Source organism: Pezoporus wallicus, unplaced genomic scaffold, assembly GCF_028554395.1.
Source record: "Pezoporus wallicus isolate ANWC-B61680 ecotype Strahan unplaced genomic scaffold, APGP_CSIRO_Pwel_v1 scaffold_7392, whole genome shotgun sequence".
Classification (NCBI taxonomy): Eukaryota; Metazoa; Chordata; class Aves; order Psittaciformes; family Psittacidae; genus Pezoporus; species Pezoporus wallicus.
Window position 1 is genome coordinate 4147039 of NW_026639923.1, and position 11873 is coordinate 4158911.

An 11873-nucleotide genomic window follows, 5' to 3' on the forward strand; every position below is an offset into this window, starting at 1 on the left:
ACCAAAACTTCCACTAGATATTTACCATGATGCACATTTGAAGCCTCATTTCTTCGCTTTTTATCACCTTTCTCTTTTCTCAATATATTTTTTTAAATGAAAGTGCAAATAAACATGGTGAGAGAAAACAGGGTGTCTGCAGCACAGATAAGATTCTTCTGTAACACAGGACAGATGCCTGCACATGCTGGTCAGCTCTGAAAAACACATTTGCTTGGCTTTAAACACTACAAAAGCCCATTAGAGGAATGATTCCTCAGAACACAAATATGACAGATGCTGTACTCATTACTCTGAGTAAGTAGAAAGTATAAAAGGGTTCCCTTCTACAAATACAGTACTACAGTAAAGGAAAAAAGGGTAGTCTACAATAAAGGAAAAAGGATGCAATAAAGGACTCAAGAATGTAAAACCCAAGTACAGGTAGCTTTTAGGAGTGACCTATGTCCAAATGAAAAATAGAGGGAAAAGTAAACCTGTCTATACAGCATGCAGGGCAGCAATATGCTAAGCAAAGAGATGCCCAAAGTCAACACTAGAAGCAGTTGTCTAGAACAAAACACTAGGATCCGTAAGGATAGGTGCAATCTCTGTCTAAATAAACAGGCTGCAAAACACTACAACTGCAACCATATTTACAATGGGAACATGATATTACATGGTATTAATGAAAAACAGGTATAGAGGTGCTGAGGTACTTCTCATACTGTCAAAGAACTGACATCACTTCAGTGTTGTTGGTTCTCTTTCAAAAAGCATATTTTTATATATATATATTTTATATAACATATAATATATATATGTCATATATTACATATATATTTTCATATATTATATTTAAAGTATATATAATATATATTTTATACATATATATACACATAAAAGAGGGGGGGCTACATACATTCTTCCAAATAAAAGCTGGAAACACTGTGCTCATTCCACTTCCAATTTTACAGCTCTAACCCAATGTAGAACACACCCAACCTCAAGTCCTGCCTCAAGGTGAAGTAACTCAAAGCTACAGTTGATAACCTCTCATGAGGAAATTACTATGCGCAATTAGAGTATCAACTGCTCCTATATGTCATGCACAATACCTGCTTGAGAAGCAACAAGTAACTGGACAAAATATATAAACATTACTAGTAATAAGGTCTAGATTCAGAGGCTCTCCACTCACAGCTGACTTTATGAATATTCACTAGAATATCCTTATGTTCAGTAAGAATAACTCTGAAGAATTTTTCATAGATTGACCGAAAGAATTGCAACTTCAGGTGTCCTAAAGTTGAAGCCTCAGAAATTTTTAAGATCATGATTTTAGACAGGAGAGCCTACACTGTAGCTAAATTTACTCAGCTTAGAATCGTTTTTGGCTCTGACATTATATTCCTGAATAACTGAAATGCAGTATCTGTCATTTTATAACACAGTCAAAATAAATGTCATTTTTAGACTTCATATCATTTGAAGATGAGAGTTCCTCAGAGTTCTTGGAAGTTGTGACACTTGGCACTGAAAGCCAGCTGGTAAATGGGGGCTCAAACTGCACTTTTTGCCTTCCCTGCTCCCTTCTCTTGAGAACACTCAAGGTCAATGGCAATGCTTGGCTCTTTTGTAAAGACAACAGGTATCTGTAGAGAAATGTTCCCCAAAGAGCTCTTAAAAATTCATAATAAAGAAAATAACAATGACCATTATTTGAATATAAATTCAAAGATATTCAGTTCTGTAAATTAATCAGACTTAAACCTCCATGGGAAACTTACAACACTGTTCTCAGTTTAAACTCTTTCCAACAATTTACAGCTTCATTTTGCTAACTTTTCCCCAAACCAAACTCCCCTGAATTTACACCACCTAGAAGGCTATTCATACAACAGCTGAACAAAGCTTGTGAAGAAGAGGTTTAATATGCTGATGAGAAGCAGGAAAACGCAGCAGCAGTTCCTGAAGAAATAAAAGATAACATATTATTATAGAAAGTATATTCAGATAGATTAAGTGACACTGAAGTCCCAGTGTCTACTCACTTCTGAAAAGCAGAACCCAGGTAAAGCTCTGAGTAGGTAGACACCTTGAGTGAACCAGTGGGAGACACAGGTGGGATCAGACCATCTCAGTACACAATCTTTCAGAAATAAACCACGCAGCAGATATTTACCATGTTATTTTCTTGCACTCACCCTCAAATGCCACCTACACATTGTAATCTACATCATGCCAATACTTTTTCATGTATTTATACTTACACAAATACTTAACTTTATAATAAAGAGACTGAAAAATAAAACCAAGAGATGTAGTCAGGTTACAGTGTATGTGATCTTCTAACCAGGTGTAGGCCTGGGGCCCTTCCTCCCACTTACCTGTCACAAAATTGGGAATGCGTAAATCAGGGCTACTGACTGAGAGAGTACAACAAATTCCATACCCTGGAAAAAAATGCCAAACAAAAAAGCTTCCTGAGGAGAGCCTCTGGGTGACCATGACTAGGAGCTATAACTTACACCCACCTTTGCCAAAGCAGAAAAACCTTGCGTCTAACTTTAGATTTGATTCTCTATAAAGTGGACTTGACCACATGTACAACCACAAAAGTAAGCATTGCAAAAAGTAGGCGGGATCAGCAATTAAGGACCTCTTGTTAGCAAACAACATGAAATAATGTATATATATTATTCACAACATATTTTTGTTATACTGCAATATTTTTCAATGTATAGTCAAAAATACTTACACATCCCTTAGCTTACACAAATAATATTCCTATTTTACACAAATGTTCAAGTTTAATGGTACTTTTAAACTGCAATTTCAGGTGCCAGAAGGTCTATCCATTTCTTTTCTAGAAAAAAATCAAAGGTACTCCTTTCTGTTCAGATGAAAGATACTTTAGCAATGCATCACTATTTTCTGCATTTCAAATGAGCACCAGCATATCAATTTTTTTCTTACATCTGCACATCTCTCTATAACCAGAAATGTTAATTAGCATTAGGTTTCTCTGACCTAAAGTCCATAATTCGCATCAAGGTGAGAAAAATATTAGGGAGGGGGACAGACAAAATGACACAAAAGCTACTTAACAGATGAACAAAATTTACTAGTTTCTTGCATTTTGTGTAGATCTGCTAAGCTGACTCGAGCTGTGAAACGGGCATAGCTCAAAAATCCACTCCAAATCTCTGTTATATGGAGACTAGGTCAAGAGGAAATGTGAATCAACAATATACTATAGCTTAATCTATTCTTCATTTTCCTTCCCGAGCCAAAGTATACAAATGCATGATACTTGAGTAAAGGCCAACACTGTTAGCTTCAGCACATTTTACTTACTAAGTACAAAGGGGTTTATGAACACTATAGGAAGGCAACGCTGCTGATAGATCAGCAAAGCTTTGATGATCTATGTTCCTTCTCAGCAAGCAATACACAGAAACAGAGCCAGTATATGCTGAATTCTTACCAGGCCCCAAACAGAAAGTTAATTCCAAATGACGAGTTTTTGCATTTAGATACTGTTTCAGTTCATGTCATTAGCAAAAACTGAATGAAACTCTGAATGTATGCAGTGAAGGAAGTGGGCACCTGCATCACAAAATCTACACCTACACCCACTGTCAGAAAACCTTTTCCTCTTTGTCACACAGTCAGGGCTCAATTCCAGTACAATACAGTTGTTATAGGAATGTCTAAGTAGCTTATACACAACTGCAGTTATCTGATGGCTTTCTTGGGCAAGACAGAGGGAACTTCATGTGCATCCATAAGCTGCTGAGTGTTACATGCAGCTCTTCTGGAATTGCATTTTCATGCTAGTTCCTCCAACAAAAGACTGAATTCTATTATCTGCTTCCTCACTGGCTGCATTTGGTTACTATTTTCACTTTCTTTGCAGTAACTGTGATTAAGCTGAACTAACTTGCCTTCCCCAAGAGCAAATTCTGCTATAAGTCGGTCAATAGATTAAGTTAATGTCTCATTTTAGAAACCCTGATTGGCAGCACAGTATTTGTAAGGGCAGTTCTAAAGTCTGCATTTATATACAGTAGTAACACTACTGCACTGACCTCTGATGGTTAGTTTTAGTTTATATGCACGTTAGTCCTTTTTCACCTTCTGACCTTGTTTAAGAGTATAACAACAGAGCAACCTTGACAAAATTGGAATCAACTCTTAATTAGAATTCCATTTAATGGGGATGAAAGCCAAAGCATTCTGACTAAGAGGATACTGCACACAGCATTCTGACTAAGAGGATACCACAGTTATTACATTACATTAAGCTATACATAACTGCATCAAATGGAATATTTAAGCATTTTAACTTGAGCATTTTATGCGTTAGTAATTTGCTTAATTATTTCCTCTAGAGAACAAGGGGTATAATATCATGCTGATGCACAGGGAGTTATATGAATAAATCTTCAGGCATCAGGATAGGATCAGATACCCAAGAGCCTCACTTAAATCAACAAAAGCAGGAGGAAGTAGTGGGAAGGATGCTACATCTAGCTTTTATTTCACATCGCTTTATGTACAGCAGGTACACAAATCATGCTGGAGACCTAGTTGCCTAAACTTATTAAAGATGTAACTCATTTTTTTCACACTTTCATAAAGAGCTACCTATGTTACATTCTCATTTAAATCTCGTACCTGCTATCCCTGTTGCTTCATGATAATCATGTTCTAATGAATTTGAGGTATTTAGGTCACACTATTTCTACATAGTCACTACAATTTCAGCAAACAGGTGAGAAAGAATCAGTAGAAAGAATGAGATGCCATAAACAAGAAACTTCACTAACGATTCCCTGTAGATAAATAAATTAATGTGTCACTATTCTTCAACACAGAACCTCATTAACTCAACTAACCCAGCCCCTCTTTAAAGTATTTTCTGCACTGTGGCCTATTTTTATAGCTCTGAATTTGATACAGGAAATATTACATCTGTAATCAATGACTGCAGAGAGTAATTGAAATGGGAAAGAGCCATAAAATGAGCAGGAGAGGCAAGAACAAAGCGAACATAATGTCAGAGATGTGAAAGAGGGAAACGGGACTTCTGTTCCTTTGTGTGTATGTGGTTTATTTTATATATTATTTTCATTTTATTATATTGGAAAATAGCACCTGGAGGTGGGGATGGAAAAACTGAAAAGTAAAGAAATAGAGACTGACTCAAAATTGGCAAAGAAAGAAGAGCTCAGAATATGAAGTGTACCTGATCCCAGCTGCATCTGATCCTACAGACTGGGTGGCAGCCAGGGAGCTCCATCTTCAGACCTCAAACTCCACTGCAGCTGTGGTAAAATCTACCTCACACTGTGAGTCAGACCAGCACAACATCAAACAGAATTCAAGATGCAGGGTTGCCCTAATACATATGCTGCTACCCACTTTTCCTGGAGGACTGTGCTGACAGCTCAGACTAACTCAGAAGCAGAAACGAATTTCCAACTCTTGTTTTGCTCAGGCATTTCAAGAGATTGGACACTGGAGAAAACTTTACATTAGGCTGCTATGGTAGTTGTCTGTTATCAAGGGATTCCCGTGTAAGTGGAATTCCTAGCTAGCCAGCACTTTGTCTGCCTTTTCAATTGCTTTGTGCTGCTGCTGAAGAGATGTGACTTTGGTCCACATTGTCTAGAAACTAAGAAAATATTACACATTTTTACATAGCCCAAACAGCACAAAGTGTTGGCTGTACTTAACCAAGCTGAATATTTCTGAATGTTTTGAGAAAAATACCCAGCTGCTAGCTGGTGAATCACCATAACAAAATGTTCATTTCTCTAAAAAGTTATCCATCAATGTAAGCAATGCGTGGTTCTAAATTCCCCATTCCACGGCCCATTTGACTTGGTCATTTTGACATCATTCCTGACATGGTGTTATGTAGCTGACGTAGTTCTCTTAAGCCTTGAACAATTCCCCACAATGAAGGAAATCAAAAGAAATTCACTGTCATTTTCCCCTTCTTTGCCTGCAGTTATTCCAATAACTAGTTTTGTTGTTGCTACTAAGGAAGGTGTTCAGGATCTCCTTGTCAGTTTGCTACAATGCTGCCTATCTTTCACCTTTTTGTTTTCCATGAGTACAGATTTTGGTCCTTGACTCTCAAGGATGCTTTTACTGTTTTTATAATCATTATTCTATTATAAATAGCCAACTATAATAAACACAGATTTCAGCCCTCCCCTTAGCAGTCTTTGTCATGTTGTCATTGTTGCACTGTTACAGCTCTTAACTTTATAATTTGCAATATCTTTTTTTGCCTAAAGAGCCATCCACAGCATAGAGACAGACCTAAAATGGTCACACTGTCACAGTAAAGTAATTCTGCCACTGAAATGCTACGGGCTTATATAATAAAGTTTGGGGGAAAGAGACTGTAGATACTCTCCCTGTACATTTCCCCTGCAGTGCTGAAATACTACTACTTATACTGATATTTGCATTAGCAGTATTAATTCTATGCACCACCTCATCCCTTAGAAGCTTCCAGGAAAATCAACAACACTTGTTAATATTTGAAGTGTTACTTGAAGCTTTAGCCAGGAAGTTGAGAATTAAAATGGACTAGAGGTATAGGACTTCTTGAAAAAAAGACCTGTCCCCAGTTCCTCACAGTGTGGATTTTGAAGGATTCAGAAATTGTAAGAGACAGATAAACCTATCTCTCCTGTCAGCTGGGGGAGGATGGGGACTTACGATACTGATCTAGAATAGGCTCCCAGTAAAATATTACATCTTCTCTGGGTACTCCAAAAAAGGGGACAATCATAATTGTCTTTTTTTCATTCATTACTATGTATGATAATACATACCTCATAGCAGCCTTTGAGTATCTGAAGGGGGCCCATAGGGATGCTGGGGAGGGACTCTTCATTAGAGACTGTAGTGATAGGACAAGGGGTAACAGGTTCAAACTTAAACAGGGGAAGTTTAGATTGGATACAAGGAGGAAATTCTTTCCTGTTAGGGTGGTGAGGCACTGGAATAGGTTGCCCAGGGAGGTTGTGAATGCTCCATCCCTGGCAATGTTCAAGACCAGGTTGGATGAGGCCTTGGGCGATATGATTTAGCATGAGGTGTCCCTGCCCATGGCAGGGGGGTTGGAACTAGATGATCTTAAGGTCCCTTCCAACCCTAACTATTCTATGATTCTATTCTAAAAGTGTAAAACTTACATCAGATCCAAACTGGCATCTGAATTTTGCAGCTTAGACCCTTCTCTCTATTGTAAAGAGGAGGTTTGAGTGTTTTTTCATTGTTGTTGTTTGATTTACTTTTAGTTGCTAAGCAGTATTACAATAGTAACAATGTGGGCAGAGAGGTAAAACTTTATATAAGGCTTTAGCTGCAAAGTATGCATACTCCTTGATAACTAATGTAAAACAGCTTTACAAAGAAATTCCATCTCTGTATACAGCACAACCAACTGATGGATGAAGAACAGGCAATAAAAAACATGGCATATACAACAGCTTTCTCCTGATTTTAAGTCAAAGAAGGAAGAAACAGTACCAAATTATGTTTCACAAATTATGTTTCTGAGGAACTGTTTTCTCTCTTAGAAGTTCACATTACTTGAAAATTAACACAGATCAAGAGAATAAAAATGAAAGCTGGAGTTCACTGAAACAAATTGAAAACTCCTTCAATCAAAATTTTCTCCTAAGTTTAACAGAATGACATGAACTTCAGACATGATTATGCACACCTCCTTTCCTAGTTTGGACAAGCAGCATTGTACAGGCTTTCTATAGGGAAAAAAGAGCTTCTAAATTTAACATATCCATTTAGAAACCCCTGAAGTTAATAAGAATCACTATATTGGATTCAGTGAATTCTAGAGTAGAGTGGCAGTAATATGCAGCATAGAAGCAACTCCATTTACCTCTTGGATCCAGAAGAAAGGTTCTCTGGTTCCAGGACAGTTAGTTCTAAAGATCTCCAGGAATCCCTGAAACTGAAACTGCAGTGCTTATGTGAAAAGGACAAAAGAAATAGTAAGATGCTTCTTCCTTGGAAGCCATGCAACTGAGCAGCTGCAAAGCCTATACTGTACCACAATCTAAACAATTCTTACACAGTAAGTTAGCTATAACTCTAACAATTCACTGGCTTAATATCATGGAAGAGTCATGTCTTAAAACCTTACTGAAAGTGAGTAGCCCACTGTGCAGTTACCACAAGACATGTGCTTTCTTCTTGCATGTCAGATGAGGATGACAAATACGCTCCTTAGCTCTCTCTTACATCGCATCCCCTCAATCATCTACATGACAAGTGTTACTTTACATGCAGGACCTCTTTTCTGCTATCTTACCTTTAAAATGAAATTTGAGTTGCACTCTGAGACAAGCTGATTGCAAGGACCCACCTTAAAGGTCAAACATGTCCAACTACATTGGATTTATTTGCCTCCACTCAACACAATGCTGTAAGGCTGTGGAATAAAATCCACACTCAGACTCTCACATCCTTCCTGCCAAGCCTCCAGGCACATACCATGTACCTGCAGCACCATTCCATGCATATGCTGCTCAGACAACCTACAACACAATTCTCAGATTAGTTCAGACACTTTGAACTGAAAAACACAAACCAAAGTAATGGTTAAGGGTGTACAGCCCAACGGGTAGAGCAGTGGCCCAAACCACATTGGCCAGCAAGGATGCAGTCAGCATGCCCCAGAGCAAACCCACCAAGAACTAGGTGGACTTGAGCCATCCAACACCACTTTGCCTTGAGGCTAGGAATCTCTCCTTGTGATACAGCCCACAGTTTTTATTTTCAAATGAGAAAGCTGAGCAGAACATCAACTCTTGCAGCAAATATTTAGGTATTGTACTGACTTAATGAAGAGAGTTAATCAGGAGCAGAAAAGCCACCCATAATCACCAACTTCCTTAACCAAGCTATTTTCCCAATCTCAATGTGGCTGGAGGTGAAGTATTTTGACCCTGGAGCTACCATCTTTCAGACAACCAGATTAACCATCCTCTCCATCACTATCTCCAAGACTGCCCTTGCCAGGCTAATCTAATAATCATCCTCCCATCTTTGCAGAACAACCCACTGCCTCCAACCATGACCCTTCTCAGGCGGTTTGCAAGCCAGATACAAGATCTCAAACAGAGACAGTAACTGTCACCATCTGCTATGGACACGCTCACACTTGTTACAGGGATGATTATAAATACCCATCCTCAGCTGCACAGATAGCTCCCACGATCTGCGTTGTTGAGCATCACCCACCACTGCTCGTACATTGTCCGGGAAATGTTGCTGGTATTGCCACTAGCCAGTGGGTGTTTAGAAACAAGGAGTAGGCAGGCACAGCACTTCTATATTCTATTTCACTGCTTCCTGGAACAGAAACTGAACATAGGAGGAGAAGGCAGGCTCATAAGGAGGCTGTATAAAGAAACTTCAGTAGGATTCAATCCACAAATATCCATGTATGGTTTTGGACCCATCATATTTTTATTACCGAAAAATAAAAATAGGTTATTTTTTGTGCTATGAGTACAGCTCCTAAAAAAAATGTTCACAACTAAATGCCAAGTTACAGGAATAATGTAATGATAGTTTCTCTGAATTCTTTAGTATTCATAGAATCTTCCCTGAACATTTTTCTAGTGATTCCCCATTACAGAGAGGAGTTAAGGAGCTACAAGTTTCTTTTCAATATGGAAATACAGTTCTAGGATTTTGAAAGTAACTCAAATTACCAGTATTATGTGCTTGTTCTATCTTTTTCTAACTGCAAAAAGGAAGAGGTAAGGACAGCACCAAAATTTATGTTTTAGTTCTTTGAAAATACTCACAGAAATACTTTACACCTGGTATATGTTTAGTTGCTAGCTCAGCAACAGTATCACAGTCCAGTTGAGGTCTTTATGCTCTACCCCACAGCACTGATAATTCTTATTCTGGTTCTAACGCACAATCTAGTAGTGATGTAACTAAGATCAGCAATGTGCAGATACTATGTTTAGCTGCAGTACTCCACATTCAGCCTCAGGCAAAACCAGTTTATCCATTTGGAACAGAGTACACCTGTTGTTAACTAATCCCCAGCTGACAAATTACAAAAGGGAGAATAACAAATATGTAGTTATTTAAAACACTGTGGTTTTGGCATGAGTCACCTCATAAACTCCTGAAACCTAAATGGATTAGAAGTTTCTAACAAGAATTTCACCAGGATGTTGGCTTGCTACTAGTGCCCACTTGCAAAATAAAGTCACAGATCCCAAGGCATATTTAGATTTCAATAACATGAACATCCTAACAGCATTTACACTCTTGAAAGAAAAAAAAATCCAAGGCTGTGTATGAGCAATATAAAGGCTGTTCCATTTGCTTAACACTAATATCTATCTTGTTACATTATAAAGCACTTTGAGAAAGCTTTGAGCATAAAGGTTATGCAAGTTTATTTTGTTCCATCATGCATAGTTTGCTTGCCATCTAGTGGTCACAGGACACGAAGAGTCTCTCAGCAGGAAACTCTCAAAAGGTGTGGGTTTAACAGCTTTGAATTAAATACTTCAATTAACAGCAGAAAAAGGTTAGCACCGCCAACATTGCCAATTGCCTACGACAGTTCCTTCAATGGTAAATTTACTCTAAATTCTGGGCAATTAAAAAAAAAAAAAAAAAAGAAAAAGGAAACAAAGTAAAGGAAAGAACTTGAAAAAAAACTGCATTCTTCTACACCATTCTTTACAGTCTCAAAAAATAAACCTTAAGAAGAAATCAGATCATAATTCACCTTATAACATTACCAAATAATTTGCCTTTTGAGACAGTTGATATACAAAATACAAGCATCCAAAGCATTCATCCCCAAGACAAAACAATCATCTTTAGTATGGATAAAGAAAAGTTCATTAAAAGCCTTTTGCACCTCCTTGATTCCACTCCCAGTGTACAATGACTTCATTACGTGTTTAAACTAAGCGTTTGATTAAGTGTCTTCCTTGATCAGAGAGCTCAGTATCTTATCGAATTGACCTGAGTTACAGCTCATTTGCTTTGAAACTAGCTCAGGACAAAAGGAACAGCAGGGAACAAAATGATTTTGTGCTTGCTTGCATCCAGTTTAAACTGGACTAAATCCATGTAACTAGCCAGAGCTGAATAAGACCAAAAGATTCAGTAAAGCCTTCAAAAGTTTTCTATAATTCTTTCAAATGACAATTTTTAGTGAGTTTTGTATTGTCAGCTTGAAGAGGATTAAAATACTTTACTTTAAAAAATCCTTTTAAGTGTCGACGGAGGACAAAACATACACACCAATCAGAAAAACAAGTGGGTAGAGTCACTTTAATTTCCTATTCAGAAGATTTTATTCTGACTCTGAATGTTGTTTGATGTCACTAAATAACAAGCTGTGTACATTTATTTTTTCTTAATCAAGTTAAATGTCTGCTAATGACCACAGGGAATGAGTTAGACCACAGCTGGCTATATCCTGCATATACGATTGCTGCTTAGCCACAATTTATGTAATTATTTACAGTCATATTAAAACACATGCTAAAGATCTAATGATGAGCTGCATTAATGGGTCATTATAGCACACTTAAATCATTTCCAAAGAATATCTGAATATGCTGCTGACATGCAAATAGGACAGTTACAGAAAACAGTCACATCAAAATATTAGATTTTAAGTGGAATGGTTTTAAACTGAAAGAGGGTAGATTTAGATTAGATATTAGGAAGAAATTATTCATTATGAGGGAGGTGAGGCCCTGGCACAGGTGGCCCAAAGGCTGCCCCTTCCCTGGCAGTGTTCAAGGCCAGGTTGGACAGGGCTTTGAGCAACCTGGTGTAGTCGAAGG